The 14,918-nt window shown below is 42.9% G+C and overlaps 1 long non-coding RNA gene across 1 annotated transcript in view; it reads left to right on the top strand.

The window, feature by feature from the left end:
- Nucleotides 1-14,918, top strand: part of LOC132426077 (uncharacterized) — a 166,428-nt gene that overhangs the window by 126,150 nt on the left and 25,360 nt on the right. The gene's annotated exons all lie outside the window — the stretch shown is intronic.

The raw sequence follows: 14,918 nt of genomic DNA, 5'->3' as shown, positions 1-14,918 counted from the left end.
GTTTATTCAGAGCCAGGTGGTGAGCAAACTTTTCTCTAAGACATAAGGTTCATGGCAATGACTTTAAATGAATACAAGTCAGATGAATGCATAAAAGTCCCGTAAACAAAGCCATTATTCCAAAACCCGTTCAATATTTATCCAGAGCTTTCCAGAACCTAAACCACATTTACTTCACTTAGGTCTATATGGAAACTATCAACTTCACTATGTTAATAAAGTTATGTTTCACAACCTAGTACATTTTGCTGAAAGAGATGAGTGCCCCACTTGCAAAGCTGCCTTCCTTTGCCAACAAAAGAATCTGAGGCAACAAATGATGTTAAACACAAAAAAGGAGACCATGTTCCCCAAGAGATGTACAGAAAGTGGTTTGGATGTCATTGTCCTCAAAACACACTGATATGTGACTTGAATGCATTATGCATTCTTTTTCCAGGAATAGTGAAAATTAGGAAAAAATAATCCATTGTGATGATGTGCTGGTAGCCTCATCTTCACACAGGAAAGACAGGTCTGTCTGCACCTGGATTCTTGAACACTCGAGTCCTCAAAAGAGAGTGATGGTAACTTACTTGTATTTTCAATCTGTTCAAAAGTTACCTACTCGAAGTCATACGATAAATGAACTGTTGGTCTTGGAGCACAAATCAAGGTCTTTCACTCCCAGTCTGTAATATTCAAATACACAGCGCAGAGGTGAAGAGCGTGCATGGGCTCCAGAGATAGGCTGTCTGAATTTGAGGGCTAGAACAATCTCTTGCTAGGTATATGAACTTGTACAAGATATTTATCCTCCCTCTGTTTAGTTTCCTCCTCTGTAAAGTGGGTATACTATTGGTGCCTACTTCAGAGGTTTGATGGAAAGAGTTGTCGACTGAAAAAAAAATGCACAACCTAAAAATTGAGAATTAGATATTATTCAGTGGACTTTCTAAGGACTTAAGCCAAGGAGGCAGCCTCTCAGATGTCTCTGAGGGACTGCTCTGAAGAGGTAAGGGAGGAGCCAGGTAAGGGATATATAGACGCTTTTGCTATAAAAAACGGGTAGTCGGAGCATCAAAGCCAGATATTAAAGAAAGCCAGATATCTCAAGTTAACCAGGTTAGCGCCTTTTGCAGTGGGCTCGTTGAAATCATTCCCTTGCTACGTGCTTTAGCTATCTGGGGCCAGTATCCTGTGCTTTCCCATCCTGAGTCCCTTCAGGGTGTACTCTCAGAGGCAGGGGCGGGGGTGGGGAGGGTGAGGGAGCCCATTTGTTTCCATCCTGAGTTCCCTCTGGCTCACCATCAGGCCGATGGTAGTGGCTGATGGCTGCAGCATTCTTGTTTGCTCATATGGCAGGCACCATTTTCATCCACAGAGTCAGTAGGCAAATTCACATTAGATCTGCTCCTGGAACATGGTAAATGCACAGACAGTGTTTGCTATTAGATGATCAAATCAGGGACTTCCCTGGTGGCGCAGTGGTTAGGAATCCACCTGCCAATGCAGGGGACATGGGTTCGAGCCCTGGTCCGGGAAGATCCCACGTGCCGTGGAGCAACTAAGCCTGTGCGCCACAACTACTGAGCCTGTGCTCTAGAGCCCGTGAGCCACAGCTACTGAAGTCTGTGCACCCTAGAGCCAGTGCGTCGCAACTACTGAAGCTCACACACTCTAGGGCCCATGTGCCGCAACTACCGAGCCCACGTGCTGCAACTACTGAAGCCCACGTGCCTAGAACCCGTGCTCCACAAGAGAAGCCACCACAATGAGAAGCCCGTGCACTGCAACAGAAGACCCAACGTAGCCAAAAAATAAATTTAAAAAATAATTATCAGATGAGCAATAGAATTACTAGTAATATATTTCATGATACTCCAGAGTTCCCCTGTGGATCATACCAGCCTCCCTCCAGAAGACATTGCCTGACATCACACCTTGCCTGAGTCTTCCTTTCCATGTCCTGCTTCTCCAACCCCTTTTTCAGTTTCTTTTGGGAGCACATCTTTAATAAATGACTGACACACAAATCCTCGTGGCAGGGTCTGATTCTGGGGAACTTAAAATGTCTTAGTGCGGTAGCTATAAGAAAATACCATAGACTGGGTGACTTATAAACAACAGACATTTATTTTTCACAGTTCTGGAGGCGGGAATTCTGAGATCAGGGTGCCAGCATGGTCAGGTGAGGTCTCTCTTCTTGGTTGCAGACTTCTTTTTGTGTCCTCACTGAGCCATGACTACGGAGACTGTGCACCTAGAGCCTGTGCTCTGCAACAAGAGAATCCACCACAATGAGAAGCCTGTGCACCGCAGCGAAGAGTAGCCCCCGCTCGCCACAACTAGAGAAAGCCCACGTGCGGCAATGACCCAATGCAGCCAAAATAAATAAATATATCTGCCAAGTTAGGGTTTTGGGGCTCATGTACTCCTTTGAGAATCCAAAGAAAGTTATGAAACCTCTTCTCAGAAGAGAAGTCCATCATGCACAAATGTAATTTTGTATTAAATTCCGTGGGTTTCTAGATCCCACTAAAATCCATCGCTGGATCCCATACAAGAGGATTTCTAATGATTTTTTTTTTTTTAATGGAGTAAAGACATTACTTACTGCAAAGAAGAAAGTGTGCATTTAAAAGTGAAATCCACTTTTCAAGGAGAAAACATCTGGGAACAGTGTACATCCTTGGACCTATGGACCTCTGTAGGGAATCTCTGTACTCTTTTGGGTAGAATGGGTTTTGGAGCCTCATAACTGAAAGTTCCAATCCGAATTCCACAACTTGTCACATTTGTGTTTGGCCACAGACAAGACAAATAGTTCAGATTTAAATTCTTCTTTCTCTTTCAGAAGTCCTTCCAACACCCCTGGGCTTGGAGGTGGGGCTGCTTCTGAGTTACTTCGGAGCATACGTTATATCATCAGACTCACCTTCTCATCTGAGCTCCTTGAGGGCTGAGATGGTGTCTTTATCTTTGCATCTCCAGTCCCTAACAATTTTTGAATTGAGTTGAATAGAAATGTTAGTTATTTTCCTCCTCAGCCTCTGACAGGGAGCATTAGAATTGAACAACAACCATATTAATTTCCTTGGATCCTTTTACTTGCTGTTCTTCACTTGTTTTCCCAATACACATAATTTAGAGCTATTATACCAGTCTGCTTCTACCCTATTAGGCTCGACAGGTGACATATGGGAAGAGATAGGGCATGTGAATATGGAGGAATGGAATTAACTTGATAGACAGCCCCTTTCTTTCCAATAAAAGCAGCTCTTTTCTCATTGTTCATTGACCTTGGAATAATGGATTGTGAACAGGGAATCAACATCTTTTATTACAGCGCATTTACTAGGCCCGACCGAAGAGTCTAAAGCTTTCTGCAAAAATGTGCATTTAGGGGAATGTTCACGACTGGCTCCTGCCAACTTCTCTGCCTTTCAATCCCTCTCTAACCCTCAGTGAATGGAGGGTCGATGCACAGTTCCTAGGTGAGAACAACATAAAGGATTACTGAGTTGGAACTAGAATGCCCAGGGAAGAAGTCTTACGAGCTCAGTTTGTTTCATGCATCAAACCTCTGAAAGCTGCTTGGCTTTTGTAAAGAGAAAAGCAGTGAATTTGGAAATGAGTTTGAATGCCTGTCTGTCTTGTTTATAAATGAATAAACCAGGACTCAGGCAGGTTAAATAACATTCCCAGGGTCACCCGCCTAGTAAGGGTTAATATTTATTTCCTGTAAAGGCTGTTGGGAGGAGAAAAGTATATAAGATATATACAACATCTAACAGAGTGCTGGCTCCCAGGAACGCCTAACACCTTTTTGAACACCTAGGAACTGGAAAGATTGGTCCTACAATGTCCCTTTTCAGATTATATGTGTTTCCCCTAAGATGGATATCTTGCCACTCTTACCCGCATTTCTCACATTTCCACACATAGAAGGGATTTTCTGCTCTGTTCCCCAGAAATGTATGAGGAACACCTCCAGCTCTTCCCCTTGACCTTCATCCTTGCCCAGAGGAGGAAGAGAGCCAGTCCTGTCATGTTTAGGGTGAGAACTGAGCGTGTTTGGTCACCATCCTGATGCACATTGTTTTCTGATTCACCTTTGCCCACAGACGCATACCTTCTGCTTCTTCTTGCCGGGCCCTTACAGGGTCAGACTCATCCTGGACGAGAAGACCGTATTCATCCAGGACAGTCAGGGACTCGGGGTCCGATCTCTATATCATGTCAAACATCAGGAGGCCCATTGTGACCACACATTTGAAGCACAGTCTCCCATCTAGTGGTGTCAGTGGTGAAGCTGACGTGTTTCACACCCTCTGTCTGACTTCTGTGTTGTCTCTCAGTTGGTTCCAAGTTTGGGAGTGGATAAAAGGGGTTTAGGAAGGCCAATTAATAACACTAGTATCTTGATTCAGAGTTCCCTCAAAGCCAGGGACTTTGAGATGAAAATTCTGGTGGCTGGGAATGTAGTGAGTAAGGAGCGAGGTCAAGGCTTTGGGCTTAGCCAGGGTGTAAGACCTTAGATTTTAATACAATAGCAGCTGGTGGGACAGAGAGCTTATTTCTCCATTGCTCACAAGTGAGCAGCTGTTTTTGTCTGATCAACTCATTGCCCAGGGTTTTGTTTTGTTTTTTTTTTTGTAATTCAACTCACTACAATACACATTTTTTTAAAATTTAATTTTGGCTGCGTTGGGTCTTCGTTGCTGCACGTGGGCTTTCCCTAGTTGCGGCGAGCGGGGGATACTCTTCACTGCGGTACACGGGCTTCTCATTGCGGTGGCTTCTCTTGTTGCGGAGCACGGGCTCTAGGCACGCGGGCTCAGTAGTTGTGCCTCACGGGCTCTAGAGCACAGGCTCCGTAGTTGTGACGCACGGACTTAGTTGCTCCGTGGCATGTGGGATCTTCCCGGACCAGGGCTCGAACCCATGTTCCCTGCATTGGCAGGTGGGCCACCAGGGAAGCCCTGCCCAGGGTTTTGATCAGGAATGGTGTTTGAGTCAATAGTGAGCTTCCCTGTGTGTGGTCACAACTCATTGCTGGAGGCATTACACGTATCTTGTGTGAGCAGCAGACTCTTGGGAGCTTCCGCCTGGCGTTGTCTGGAATTTGCCCCATGCGCCTGCTCCTTTTGCTGGTTTTGTTTTGTATCTCTTCACTGCATTACATCTTGGCCATGTAACAACTGTTTGTCAAACTGCATATATATACATCTACATATATAGATATAGAGATATATAATCATATATATATATATAGAGAGAGAGAGAGAGAGACAGAGAGAGAGAGAGAGAGAGAGAGAGGGAGAGATACAACTGTATATCACTGAACCTGTGGTCTTGGAGAACCTGACATGGAGACTTGAAGGACAACTTGGAAGAGAAAAGGAAAATCAGGAAAAAAAAAACTGATTTGGAAAAGCTAGGGAAAAGGAGGGTTTTCCCTAGCTTGAAATGATTAATTTTCAAATGCTGCTGAGCAACACTAAACTTAAAATGCATCTCTTAATGTCGTTTACACAAAGCTAAATAAGACAACCTGGCCAGAAGGCGAGGTGGGGAACATTCCCAAACTGAGGCAAGGGAATACATACTGTCTGTTTATTTTAAAAGCCAGATTGTAGACTGAAAGTTTCAAGGATACCAGAGGAACTACACACATTTTGCATATATGCATTGTGGATTGAATTGTGTTCCCCCTATACTAGATTAGGGTGGGCCCGAAATCCGTCATGACTGGTGTCCTTAAGAGAAGAAGGAAATTTGGACACAGAGACAAAGACACTAAGGCCATGTGAAGACTGAAGCATAGATTGTAGTCATGAATCTACAAGCCAAGGAACCCCAGAGATTGCTGGCAGCCACCAGAAGCTGGAAGAGACAGGAAGGATTCTTCTCTGGGGCCTTTAGAGAGAGAATGGTCCTTCCAGCATCCAGATTTTGGATTTTTAGCTTCCAGCACTGTGAAAGAATGTATATTTCTGTTCTAAGCCACTCAGTTTGTGGCACTGTTATGGCAGCCCCGGGAAACTAATGCATGCACAAATACACACTCACATGTAGTCATCATATGAAGCATGTGATAGGAATTTTATCTTTAATTTTTTAAATGCCTGAATATTTTTATTTCGTTTTGCCACCTGTGAAAGAGCAGTAAGTCAAAAAGATGCAAAAGCACTCAAAGAAGGATTACAGTTCAAGCAAACGAATCATTAGGCAAAGAACTTGACCACTGAGTGAACCAGCTGTAGGTTGATCTCTCCACTACAGCCCAAGGAGGCTCCAGGTCAGATTGGGGGAAACTGGTCTGCCCCAGTTTTAGCCAGTCCCCATACAAAAGAAAAAGAGGGGTTCAGATACACATGTGCAAGTGTTTAAAAGTTATTTACTTAATAATTTGTTAGCTCGATTGGTGTGTTCTATCCTCCTATTTTGACAAGTATACCTTCATAACAAGAAAATTAAAAAATATGTGAAAAGTTATGGCTTTATATGACCGGCAGCAAAATATCAAAGATAATCAAATTTAATTCTGCACATACGTCTACATTTCTGCTGATGATCTGCCAGTGTTCAGATGTGTAATAAACATAAACATGACTTATAGATGATTAAGTAGCATTCCATACTATCTGTCACCCTTTCAACTCAAGTTAAATTGCTAGTGATGCTTTCATAATCATGATTTTCTCCTACTTTGTATTCTGTTGACTGAAATGACCTAACCATATTAAAATCAATGTTAAAAAAAAAGAATTTTCACATATTTTCAAATAAAGTTTAAAAATATTAATCATTGGCAATAGAAATGACAGCAAAAATAAACAAATGGGACCTAATCAAACTTACAACTTTTGTACAGCAAGGGAAACCATAAACAAAGCAAAAAGACAACCTACGGAACAGGAGAAAATATTTGCAAATGATGCGAACGACAAGGGCTTAATTTCCAAAACTCTACTCAATAACAAAAAACAAACAACTCAATAAAACAAAGGGCAGAAGACCTAAATAGACATTTCTCCAAAAAAGACACACAGATGGCCAATAGGCACATGAAAATATGCTCATTATGACTAATTATTAGAGAAATGCAAATCAAAACTACAATAAGGTACCACCTCACACTGGTCAGAATGGACATCATTTAAAAGTCTACAAATAATAAATGTCAGAGAGGGTGTGGAGAAAAGGGAACCCTCTTATACTGTTGGTGGGAATGTAAATTGGTACATCACTATGGAAAACAGTATACAGGCTTCCTAAAGAACTAAAACTAGAGCTACCATATGATCTAGTAATCCCACCCCTGAGCATATATCTGGAGAAAACTATAATTTGAAGAGATACATGCACCCAAATGTTCACTGCAGCACTGTTTACAATAGCCAGGACATGGAAGCAACCTAAATGTCCATCGACAGACGAATGGATAAAGAAGATATGGTATATACACACCGTGGAATATTACTCAGCCATAAAAAAGGAAATAATGTCATTTGCAGCAACATGGATGGACCTAGAGATTATCATACTAAGCAAAGTAAGTCAGAAAGAGAAAGACAAATATCATATGATATCACTTACGTGTGGACTCTAAAATATGACACAAATGAACTTATCTACGAAACAGAAACAGACTCACAGACATAGAGAACAGACTTGTGGTTGCCCGGGGGCATGGAGTGATGGGAAGCGAAGGATTGGGAGTTTGGGATGAGCAGATGCAAACTAGTATATATAGGATGGATAAACAACAAAGTCCTACTGTACAGCACAGGGAACTATATTCAATATCTTGTGATAAACCATAATGGAAACAAATATGAAAAAGAATATATATATGTATAACTGAGCACTTTGTTGTACAGTAGAAATTAACACATTGTAAATCAACTGTACTTCAATAAAATTTTTTAAAAATATTAATTATAAAAGTAAATGAAAAATAAAAAGATAAAATTTTAAGTTACTTAAATGCAGGAAAATATTTAATTTAAAAATATAATTGAATCTTTTTTTTAATGAAAATAAAACTAACTGCAAATCTAATATTCAACATCCATTTAGTCACCAAAGCATAGCACGTGTATCATGCTTCACACACGTCACGTTTAGATCCATATCTACTAAAATATAGGAGCAAAATGAATTGTTTAATGTTGGGAAATGTTTTTCAGACACCATGTTTAACTCTAAGTGCCGTGGTAATTTGTGAATACCTCTGGGATCACATGCATAATGAGAAGCAATAAAATGGATGTTCTACAATCCTAGGAACTGGTTGGTTGTTATGAAAGAATTTACTACATTCCTGCTTTCTGAGCAGAAGAATTAGATAAGTTATCCAAGTGCATCCACAGCTCAAATCGTCCACATCATTCAAGTAGTCTCCGAAGCAATAACCCACAGACCTGGCATTCGGACCAACCACCTTCTGTTCTTAGAACATAAGCAGGAGATGAGGCATCTTCCCTGGGGCCTGAATGGTGTTGGTCATGAGAATGGACATTGAGAGGTACGGGTTACACTTTGCCAGCTTGGGTTCCAAGTGACTGAGGTTCCCGCTTGTTCTGTGAATAAATTCATGCACATTTTGTGTTTGTGATATTTGAGGCTCCCCGAAATCCAGGTCCTAGTGAAGGCGCCCTCTTGTCTGGTTCTGAGGGTGGTCCTGGTGGGGTCAGAAAGACGTGTGGGCCTGCAGGAGAGGAACCAGGTGGGTCGGTGTTGCTTGCAGTCACCCAGATGTCCTGACCGGCGGTAGGAAGGAAGGGGATGGAGAAAAGGTCTTCACTGTTGTTCACTCCAGGCACTGGTTATGAGTGAGAGGTGATTTCATGTCAATTCATGTCTCTCCAGAACCACAGGCAACCCGGCCAACACACCTTACCCAGGCTTGAGACCTCTTGTGTTCAGGATCCAGGATGATTCTTCATCCCAGCTGAGATCAGCTGGTAATTTAGCCCATGCTGGGAGGGTAAAAAATAATTCCTTGTCCTTATGGGAAGCCTCCTTTGGCCTTGCTGTTTCTTTAAAGCAAAACTCAGCGTTTCAGTGCCTCACAAGGGGCCCCTCAACTCCATGCTGCTTCAGTAAGAACTTTACCGACATTTTGGTGGTAAGAAGGAAAGGGGTTTACAATCTAAGTAACATGACAGGGACTTCCCTGGTGGTCCAGTGGTTAAGAATCCGCCTTCCAATGCAGGTGACGAGGGACTGATCCCTGGTCAGGGAACTAAGACCCCACATGCTGCGGGGCAACTAAACCCGCGCGCCACAACTAGAGAGAAGCCTGCATGCGCGCTGCAACTGAGACCCGACGCAGCCACAGATAAATAAATAAATGCTAAAAAAAAAAAAAAAAGCTGATCTCTGAAGTAGTGAAACTTAAAAAAAAAATAACGTGACAGACTTCACACAAACACCCCTTTAAGTCTTTCTATTCTTTCTCCCCAAATTCTCTCCCAAACCAGCCATCCTACCTCTTCCTTAACACCAAGCCCTCCTCCCCTCCCCTCCTCCAATCCCCTCTTCTTCCCCTGCTCTCACCATAACCCCTTCTAAGTAAAGCAGTTCGTATCCCCGTAGCTCTGGTTTGCATCTTCCCAGACATCACCCAGCCCAGCACACACAGGAATTTCCCTGGGGTTCACTGTCCTTAGAAAATAGGGATGGGGGTAAATAAAGAAGGGGCTCTGAGACAGGCTTCCAGGACATGCGGATTCTAGTTGCGGTGAATTCTCAATCCCTCCTTCTTTCACCTGATGCAGGTTATGAACCACGAAGCCAGAGCAGGAGACATAGGACGCCCGGTCTCCAGTTTGGGAGTGGGCCGTCACCCAGAGGAGAATGAAGTTAAAATATGGCATTCGTGTTCCCAGCCCACTTCCTCAAACTCCCGTTTCTCCTCGTGTTCACCTGTGTTCTGGAGTCCGTGGCTCACAGGGGTACCTGAGAAGTGATGCTTGGATCACCCTAAGAGGTTAGACCACCCTAACTAAACTCTGTCACCCAAGAACTTGTCCAAGAGCTTAACTATTTGGTTTGGGTTTTGAGCTGATTCTCCCCTAATCTGCATTTCTTGTCTTCCTGGAGAAGAGCAAGCAAGGAAAAGTGTTTTGTGGGCTACAGGTGAAGGAAGGAGGTTTATTAATGGAATGTTAGCACCTCTCCAGCCACACGGCAGTGAACGCTCCATCTAGAGCTGGACGACTCCGGAGAAGATTCTAATTCCTTCCTGGCAGTTGAGATAGCTGCTAGTGTGAAATGTACTTCAAATCAATGTCTTTATTGCATCAGGTATTTTTATCTCAAATGAGCCGGCATTAAGATCTGGAAATAAACACATGCTTTAAGACAATGTTTATCTCCAGAAAATCTCGAGAGAATAAATCCACCCTCTAGCAGCTGAGTAGCATACTGTCTGTTTTTCAAACATGTAATCACTTTTCCACCACTGGGCATTTTTCATGCTGTTTCTGCTGTCTAGAACATTCTTCACGAACTCTACCCTTTGTTAAAATTCATTTCAGCCCTTTGAAATATCTTCTCAGCCCTTCCTTCTTGTTTCTGGGGAAAACTGTTTCCACATTCCTCCACTCATCCAGAGATAAGAAGAGAGTGGTTTCCCTCTCTCTCTTTTTTTTTTTTGGCTGTTCCACTCAGCTTGCAGGATCTTAGTTCCCCAACTAGGGATAGAACCCGGGCCCAGGGCAGTGAAAGCACGGAGTCATAACCACTGGACCTCCAGGGAATTCTCAAGGGTGTTTTCTCTTTCTCCGTGTCCTTTGGTCAGTCTCCTTTCTGCAGCTGACCTAACTGTTCGTGATCCGCTCTCAAATTGCCCCTAATTTGGGTGTGCACATCAGTATCTGTCCCTAAGGACTCAAAAATTGGTAAAAAAAAAAAAAATGATGACAAAGGAGTCCCCTTTGGGGAAACACTGGATAAATACTGTTCGTTGAATGAATAAGTGAATCACCAACCCTCTGCCATCACAGTTCTGCAGCAGCCACTGGCCCTCCCACAGAGCCCTCTGCCCACTAACCCATAGGCCTGAACCAGGTGTGAAGTGCCCAGCCTCAGTACTCAGTCCTCGTGTGGCCAGAGACTCACAGTATTTAAGTCTGGGCCTGGATAGTGAAGAAAAGTGAAAGAGTAACAACAAGTTTTAATTTAATGTGTTAGAAATGTCTAATGAGCTGTTGGAGGGATTAATACAAAGAGCGGTTTTATTAGCATTGCTCTTCATACTCTGAGAATAATGTCTACAAAATCCTTGAGTGCCTCCAAATGCACTTTCCCCTGTAAATTTAAACAAGAACAAAAACAGGATACTAAGAGAATTGACAGACGGCCCCCAAATCACACAGTGGAACCACATTTGGAAAACACAAGCTAATGGAATTATGAAGTGTAAAAATAGGCTGAAAGAGGAATTAAACTGTGTCAAGGATCTTGGGGACAAACATATCCAGCCCCTCATATTACAGATGAAATATTAAAGAACGAGCATAAGGAAGGGACTTGTAAAGGTTGTACAGCTCTTGGTATGAGAGCTGGGAAAAAACCCATCACAGTCGATAGACCAAAAGAAGGACATAATTGCCTCCGATTTTGTTCCCCGTGGGCACACGTGCAGTCTGACTAATAAGCCCAAGTAATGGTAGTGACACATCCAATTAATACAGCGCAGAAGTTTGACATGAAAACCTTCAAGTGGATCCTTAGTCGCCTGGTCCTGCATCCATAGTTAGCTCACCTGGCCCACGTTAATTAGAACTCTGTAGAGTGTGGTCTTACAGAGCTGATGTCTGGAGCAAGGTTTACACTCATGGTGAAATTTTGTCTTCTTGTCAAAAGGAAAAACCCAGAAGGCAAGTTCCTCTGTTCCTTCTCTGGAACCAGAGGAGGTGGATGAGGAAGAAAACTGGGGACCCTTGGTTGGAGAGAGGTGACGGTACCAGAAAGGACACAGGGAGCCATCCTTTATATCCCAGCTAAGCCACTCAGGTCGTGCAGTTCATAAGCCACTAATCCTTCTGAAACACATAATATATCTATTTTACAGCTAACAAAACAGTGGCCGGTAGAGTTTTGCCAAGTGCCCAGGAAATGATGGGAGGGGGTGGCCAAAAGAACACCCTCTCCTGTGTATCGAGCTATTGATGGGATCAGGGCCCTGCTTGGGTTTCTTGCTCCTGGTGCAGTGCTCTTTCTTCTAGAAGGTATGCGGCGATGAAAAAAAAATGTGATTCATGAATAATACACCAAAGGATACTTTCAGGGAAAAGGCCAAAGAGAGTTGGAAAAGGCCCTCCCTATAAGTTTATTCATTGTGTGTCGACAACAGGATGCAAAGGAAGCAGCCTTAGGAGTCTGTCCCTTGCTGTTCCTGTATTGGGAATGGTGGTCTCGTTCTAGGTATCTGTGTACCTCATTTGCTTGCTTTTTTTCAGATCTCTGCTCAAATGTCACCTCCTCAGAGAGGCTTTCCCTGAACACCATATAGAAAATAATTCACTCTCTTCTCCCTGATTCCTCTGCAAACATTACCCTGTTCTAATTTCAGGTGGAGAGCTGCTAGGAAGAAGGAGAGATTAAGTAAACAAATCGATGCATGTATTGCCCATACCTGCTCACAGGATGTGAGCACCATGAGGGTGTGAACTTCACCACTGGATCCTCAGCTTAGCAATGCTTGGGACTTAGTAGGCGCTCAATAAGTAGACCTTGAATAAATGAATGAAAATTGAAACCGGTTCATGGGATTTAGAGACTTCCACTGTGCTCTCTCGGAGGAGAGAGCTCCCCATACTTATTCTTGTCTCTTTGCCCATGGCATTATTTCTCTCCTGGTTTCCTTTTCATACATTAGCTGCTGTTCCTCAACTTCCTTCACTGGATCTATTTCCTCACCCACCTCTAATATGTGTGATAAGTGCTTTACATTGTTACCCCCATTTAATATTACCCAAACTCATAGAGTTATGTAACAGATTATCCTGATTTTGCCTGCAAGGGACCTGGTCAAGTTGTTTGAACTGTCTAAGCCTCAAAGTCACAAAACTCCTCAGTGGCAGGCTAGGCTTAAGTCTTGACAGTGTTTGTAGCACGTTCTTGGGTTGGTATCGATACAGGTCACGGTCTCAGCACAGTGACTGGGACGTTGGAGACTTGATAAGTGTTGACTCTTTAGTTACCACTGTTGGGCAGGGTTGGGGGTGTGCATTAGGATGGATCCTGGCAGGAAACAGATGGCATATTTAAGAGTATGATCGAGGAGACTTGACTAAAGGAGCAGGGAGGTGGTGATTACCAGAACTCAGAGGGAGGTGCAGTTGTAGGCAGGGCCTGCAATAGATTTGAACTTTAAGACCTCAGTCCCTTCTAAGGCCTTGGAGAGTGAGGCTAGCAGTGTGTTCCCCATGGTCATAGGCTTTTGTAAACGTTTCAAAAGTGGGATATTTAAACCACAGTTGGCTAAGATCTCTGTCTCTTTCCACTTGGACTTTGCCTTCATCACATTTCCCTTCCTGTTGGGTGGAGTGTTTTAAATTTAGCTAAGGAGATGTTGAGTCTAGTGTATGTTTAATTGGTGAAATGCATACCTATATCTCACCAGACCCAGTCACTTCCACGGACAGTTATTATAAGCATTGCCATATAGAAATGGCCTCCAGAAGAACTCCTGGCACCTTCGGTGATAACTCACCCAGCTATTGTGACACAAAGTTGCAAGACCACGGCTATATGGCCATAGAATGTGTCCTATGGACGGACCCTCACCACCAGAAGCATGTGGTTGGTGAAAGGGACAGAGGGAATTTGAAATGTACAAAGCCAGATGCTAGTCTGTGAAAATTCTTCCAGCCAACAGACATGTAAAATTATAAGCGAGGGTTCAGTTTGCATTGACCGCCCCCCCCCCCACACCCCGGTCTAAACAGAAATATTCTCCTATCAGAAATAAATTCTATTTCACTCTAGTCCCATTAAAAAAAAAAAGTTTGGCATGTTAATAATGCTTTGATGACAGTATTCAAACAGCTAAAAAATAGATCAAATTATTTTTCTGGATTTTTCTATTGAAAATACTACGAAGGTAATGAAATTTCACGGTAATAAAGAGAAGGCAGATGAAAACTTACAGAAGAGGTATTGTGGAGGTATGTACGTGTCGACTGAAAAAAAAAACACTTAACCTAAAAGTTGAGAATTATGTTTTATTTGGCGGGCAAAACTGAGGACTTTGGCCAGGAATACAGTCTCTCAAATGTCTCTGAGGGACTGCTCCAAAGAGGCAAGAGGGGAGCCAGGATATAGAGGAGTTTGTAACAAAAACCAGGTAATCAGAACATCAACAGATTACTGTTAATTTGAGAAAAACCAGACATCTCAAGTTAATGAATCTATCGCTTTTCTACATATGGGAAGATGCAAGAGTCTGGGCTTTCTGAAATCATGCCTTTGATCTGCAGTTCAGCTATCTGGGGCCAGTATCCTGCTTTTCTCCGTCCTGAATCCCCTCAGGGTGCACAGTTGGGGGTGGCTACAGTGGGCTGCAGGTTTGTTGGCTGCAACATCCTTTGTTTACTGGATTGCTGGCAACGTTTTTCATCCATATAGACTTTTTGAAATTTGTGTTACTTTTAAGACTTTTTTAAGATTTGAAAAGTTGTAATTTCTCTTCTCATTCTAAAAAGATAATCATTTTACACCTAATTTCGTACTCTTTTCTTAAGTAGTGTCCAAAATTTGCGTAAACTTCTACCCTACAAAACTAGTTCTGTCCCTGGCTGTGGCTTTGGGAAGAAAATCATAGGCACTTCTAAAGGGGAACTTGGCAGTGAGGGAGCTGGAGGAATATATACTCTGACCTCTTTATCCCGTAACCCAAATGCAAGCCAGAGGGTAAG

The sequence above is a fragment of the Delphinus delphis genome, chromosome 5 (genome assembly GCF_949987515.2).
Source record: "Delphinus delphis chromosome 5, mDelDel1.2, whole genome shotgun sequence".
Lineage (NCBI taxonomy): Eukaryota > Metazoa > Chordata > Mammalia > Artiodactyla > Delphinidae > Delphinus > Delphinus delphis.
This window is presented reverse-complemented; position numbering and strand designations above follow the sequence as displayed.